This window comes from Prunus dulcis, chromosome 6 (assembly GCF_902201215.1).
Source record: "Prunus dulcis chromosome 6, ALMONDv2, whole genome shotgun sequence".
Lineage (NCBI taxonomy): Eukaryota > Viridiplantae > Streptophyta > Magnoliopsida > Rosales > Rosaceae > Prunus > Prunus dulcis.
This window is the reverse complement of record NC_047655.1, coordinates 17,958,999-17,964,998: the sequence shown is the minus strand read 5'-3', so window position 1 is coordinate 17,964,998 and position 6,000 is coordinate 17,958,999.

The following is a 6,000-nucleotide window of genomic DNA, read 5'->3' as shown; positions in this document are numbered from 1 at the left end:
TCATAATAAAATCATAATAAATCTGAAAAATTCACCAAAAAATACCCTGGACTCCTTGCAACATTTCCAACATTTTTGTGATTTAAAATATAATTTTGACTTAGAAAATATTTCAAATAATTTCTCAAACTCAAGTTTGTTCCTATAGTACCTATGACACTAAGTTGAAGATCATCACTCTTCCTCACTACAACTCTTCTTTCAATTATTACTCTAAATTTTCAAAAGTCAAATTTCGATTTTCATGCATCATAGTTGAAGATAATGTCTCAAGGAGTATTTAAAAAATTTCAGTGCATTTTTCAGATTTTTTTATTAATTTTGTGTAATTTTTTTTAAGTCAAGGACACAAAAATGAAACTTTGATGGCACCTGGCACTACGAGATACTGACACCTGTCGAAAACTCATCATGTGCTATGTTTTAACTTCCAAAAATCGTAATAACAAAATAATAAAAAAATCTGAAAAAATTCATTAAAAAAATCCTAGGAACTCCTTACAATATTTTCTTCATCTTTTAAGTTTTAAAATATAAATTTGACATATAAAAAGTTCAAATAATTTCTCAAGACATTGTCGCTCATCATTTTCTCCCATTTATTGCATTTAATACGAATTTTTGAAGTTAAAGCATAGAAAATATATAAATAAACTGAACATAATCACACATGGCAATAGATGAATGATGCAACTTTAGTTTTTTACATGGGCATTGGTGGATCCACAGAGGCACAAGGAGATGCAGCTGCACCTCCCCTCGTCGGAAGCTTCCCTGGGGATGTTGGAATTTGCCCCTTTGCTAGTGCCCACAAATTGTTCGACCAAATACCTCAAAGATGTTATTTTGTTTGCTGCTGTACCCTAAATATTTACCTTAGATTGTTGGTCTCGATCTCACGAGCGTGTAGGAGAAAAAGGTTCATCAATCAGAGCTTCACAACCAAAGTTATGAATTTTCGAAATTTTTCTAGAACTAAAGTTGAGTTGCAGAGGCTCTTCGAGGAAGAAGACTGACTCTGCGCGCTTCTCACTTTTGATTCTTTTTTAAATGGTCCAATAGCAAGCTGACACATGTCCATTTCTAATTGACCTAACTTAAAAAATTCATTAAAAACTCATATGTGTGCCAAAAAATTCACTAAAAATTACCCCAAACTTTTAATCACGTGACCTCCAAATCACATGTGCTTTTAGTTAGATTAATTAGTATTGATTTTTGTTAGATTAATTATGTAATTGACATGGATTTTGTTCATATTTGATATGAATTTTGGTAAACTAATTGTGTCATTGGCATGAATTTTGTTCGTATTACTTGATATCCATACAGACTATAATCAATTAGTAATACACATAGAACTCTTATTTGTTTGAATTATGAATGACATTAGTATTGTTTAAATTCTAAGGGCATTTGGTTGTCTAAATTAATTTTTGAATTTTTAGCCTTTTTTAAACACACTACAAGGATATTAAATTTGAACCTTGCTTGAGTTCTTTGTGAATTTTTAGTCTTTTAAAAATTGCACATTCTCTGAAAAATTCATGGATCCGTCACTGTACACGGGTATCCTCTTATAGCGTCATGTGTAAAAAATATTTCTTTTTTATATTGTTTAGCAATAAATGGGAGGGAATGACAAGTGCGAGTGCCTTGAGGCTACGTCCTCAATGCTTCTCACGAGTATCACTCTCAATAGCACCATGCGTCATTAAAGTTTCATTTTTGTATGTTTATCTTAAAAACTTCACAAAAAATTTATAAAAAAATCAGAAAAATAAATGTGTAAGAGCAGTGTTTATAAAGCGTGTCATTGTCCAATTACACCACGTATTTATAGAATTACTCTAAGTGGAGAATAATATTTCACCAAAAATATGGGTTAAAATAGGTTCCATTAACATTTATACCTTCAATAGGTGTTTGCTAGAACTTCAGTAGGTGTACAATAAGCTTTCACCAATAGGTTTGCAGCAATGCGGTTTCAATAAGGGTACAAGAAAGTTCAGCTGAGGTTTCACACCTATTTCACGTAATATGCACAAATGTTTCACTTAGTGTTCATCTGAACCTAACTTGAGCAATTATCGCCAATTAGAAGAGTCATGAAGCCTTTAATTATCTACACTTCTTCACCGATCCTTCTGCAACCAAAGATCTGAAAAATAACAGAAATTGTCAACAACAACAAAAAAATAATAATTATCCCTCTCCATTAAGCATTAATCACAACAACAAAAAAAAAAAGCATATATCAAATAAAAGCCATGAGCAAATGCTCCCACCAACACATCAGTAAACAAATGGTAACCGTACAACTGAGTTCTTACTTAGCGAGAGTCGAACTGCAAAATCAAATATCCACAAAGAAAATTGTTGAAGGGGCACAAGACCCAGATGGGAAATATCGATAAAATCAATTAAGTCAAAAAAGAGTTGAGAAAATTGCAAAACTAACTGAGCGGAAGAACATGGGCACATATAGGAGCAACCAAGAACTTAAATTGGGAGCTCGTGCTTCTCTTTCTAATAGCAGCCTCATGTACACAATTTGATATCAATTACTAATAAAGAGAATAAATATCTATGAATTGAAAGGCAAAATCTATGTTGTGGGTTTCGTGGAACTTACTGATTAGAGGGATTGGACGATGAGGGCCAGGAGGCCATGGCGGAAAATTTTCTGAAGATGAGAGTAGTGATGCTTTGTATAGAAATGGAAGCAAGGAAATGGGTAAATTAAGGGCATGATCTGACATGGTTCCCTAAAGCACCTCACCATCCTGATTCCCACATGAAACTACCACGCACCAGACACAAAAAACCATTGACTCTTAGAAGTTGATTTACTCCTAATCAACTGCCCTCAGCACTTTGGAGATAGTAAAACCAGTCAAAAAATATGGGTAGAATATTTTTCAGGTTATATTTCATTCTCCAAAAGAAAGTATTTATAATACAAGAATGTAAAACAAGATAAAAACTTAATTCCACAATATCTGTACGAAAAGGAAAGAAATATAATCCTAATAAACAAGGAAATAAATACCCTAATTAAGCTAAGATCTCGCTAACACTCCCCCTCAAGTTGGAGCAAAGATGTCACGCATGCCCAACTTGTCAAGTGAGTTGAGAAAGACCGTAGTAGATACAGCTTTCGTAAGAACATCTGCCAGTTGATACTCAGATGATATAAATGGAAAGGAAATAATTTCAGCATCCAACTTTTCTTTAACAAAATGTCGATCAACCTCCACGTGCTTTGTACGATCATGTTGCACAGGATTATGCGCAATTGCAATTGCAGCTTTATTATCACAATACAAATTCATGGGTTTCTGGGGTTCAAACCCAAGATCTCTCAACAATCTTCTCAACCATAGTAACTCACACACATCTTGAGCCATCCCACGGTACTCGGCCTCGGCACTAGACCTAGACACCACTTTTTGCTTTTTACTCCTCCAAGTAACAAGATTATTACCAACAAATGTGAAATACCCAGACGTAGAACGTCTATCAGTGATTGAACTAGCCCAATCAGCATCCGTATACCCTTCCACATCTGTATGACCATACTTGCAAAACATTAACCCCTTTCCAGAAGTTACTTTCAGATACCTCAATATGCGCATCACAACACCCATACGGTCTTCACTATGAGAATGCATAAACTGACTCACTACACTCACTGCATATGTAATATCAGGACGTGTATGAGATAAATAAATCAATTTCTCCCCAAGTCGTTGATAACGCTCTTTATCTGTAGGGACTTGATCAAGATACAACCCCAACTTATGATTCTGTTCACTGGGAGTATCAATTGGTTTACAATCTAACATTCCAGTCTCTGCAAGTAAATCCAAAATATCCTTTATTTGATACAGAAAGATACCACGTTTAGATCTGGCAATTTCAATCCCAAGAAACTCCAATTTGCTCCCCCTCTCCCCATGAGTTGGAGAGGAATGAGAGACATAATAGGGCACTTCTTCATGGAAAGTCACGTCCAAAGTAACATGCACCTTCTGGGTAGGTGGATGATAGCACTTATAACCTTTCTGAGTAGAAGAGTAACCAATAAAAACACATCGCAGAGCACAATGATCAAGTTTACTTCGTTGATGAGAGTAGACATGAACATAGACAACACACTGAAAAACTTTAGGGGGCAACTTAGAGATTGAGACAGGGGAAACATGGTCACCAAACACATCATGTGGAGTCTTGAAATCAAGAACCCGGCTAGGAGTACGATTAATCAAATATGTAGCAGATAAAACAGCATGCCCCCAAAGATGATGGGAAACAGACATGTCCAACATAAATGAGCGGGCAACTTCAAGTAACTGACGATTCTTGCGTTCAGACACACCATTTTGCAGAGGAGTAAATGGGGTTGTCATTTGGTGAATAATACCTTGAGCAAGGAAGAAAGATGCCAAAGTGTTATTCACATATTCGCCTCCGTTATCAGTCCGGAATACTTTGACCCGAGCATGAAACTTAGTAGACACCATAGTATAGAACTCTGGAAGGATGGAAGCAACATCATGTTTATTTTTCAGTAAGAAAACCCCAAGTGAGTTGGGTACAATCATCAATAAATGTGAAGAACCAACGAAATCCGTTTGAAGTAACACGAGCCGGACCCTACACATCAGAATGCACTAAATCAAAAGGCTTTGCAGCTTTACTGTCACTCAAAGAAAACATAGTATGATGACTCTTGGCCCAAATACATGTCTCACACTTAAAACTGGAGTCATCACAAGAGTGGAATAAAGATGGAAACAGACGCTTAAGGTAGCCAAATGACGGGTGTCCCAAGCGACGATGCCATAACCAAATTTGTTGTTTGTCTTTGACACTGCAACTTTGAACAGTATTAATGACACGAGCACGAATTGGTGTAGAAGGCAATGTCAAATAATATAACCCCCTATCCGTTTACCATGCTCAATCGTTTCATGAGTCTTGAGATCCTGAAAAGAGCAATGCGTATGATAGAAAGTAGCATAAGCATTAAGTGTATCAAGTAATCGACCAACAGATAACAAGTTACAATGGATATTGGGAACTAGTAACGCACGAGATAAGGACAGAGTAGGAGTGAGAGAGATTGTGCCCTCACCAGTAATTGGAGAGGGCAAGCCATTAGCACTAGTTATGTATAGGTCACAGGTGTTACTAGACAACTCATCAAAAAATTTAGCATCATAAGTCATATGATCAGAAGCACCAGTGTCAATTATCCAAGTATTAGAGCCAGTACCTGGAATAGAATCAGAAACACACAAATTTGCAAAGGCAGCAGCAACAACACCAACAATGGAGTTATCACCCATGATTGCAATAGAAACTCAACAAATCACGGCAGAGTATACAACAGAACACAGCAGAGGCACAAATATGGCAGATGCAAGAAGACAGGCACGAACATAGCAGAGTACACAGCAGAACACAGCAAAGGCACAAATATGGTAGATGCACGAACACAGGAATGGCACGAACACAGTAAAGGCATGAACACGACAACACAACACACAAACCCAGGAGGGCGCACACGGCACAGGTAGAGAAAAAAAAAATGGGGATAGAACACGGGTGGGCACAATACACAGGTCACCAGAAAAGTTGGCTCTGATGCCAAATCAAACAATATGGGTAGAATATTTTTCAGGTTATATTTCATTCTCCAAAAGAAGGTATTTATAGTACAAGAATGTAACCCTAGTAGGGTCAAACTAGGAAACAAGATAAAAACCTAATTACACGATATCTGTACAAAAAGGAAAGAAATATAATCATAATAACAAGGAAATAAATATCCTTATTAAGCTAGGATCTCGCTAACAAAACTCATTTTGTTTAGGATTCCTCTTCAACAGAAAGGAGCACATCACATGGTGAATGCTCGGTTCGGATGAATTTACTTCATTCCATATCACATACATGCTCTGCAACGTCTGATAAATGTTCTGATTCATCTGG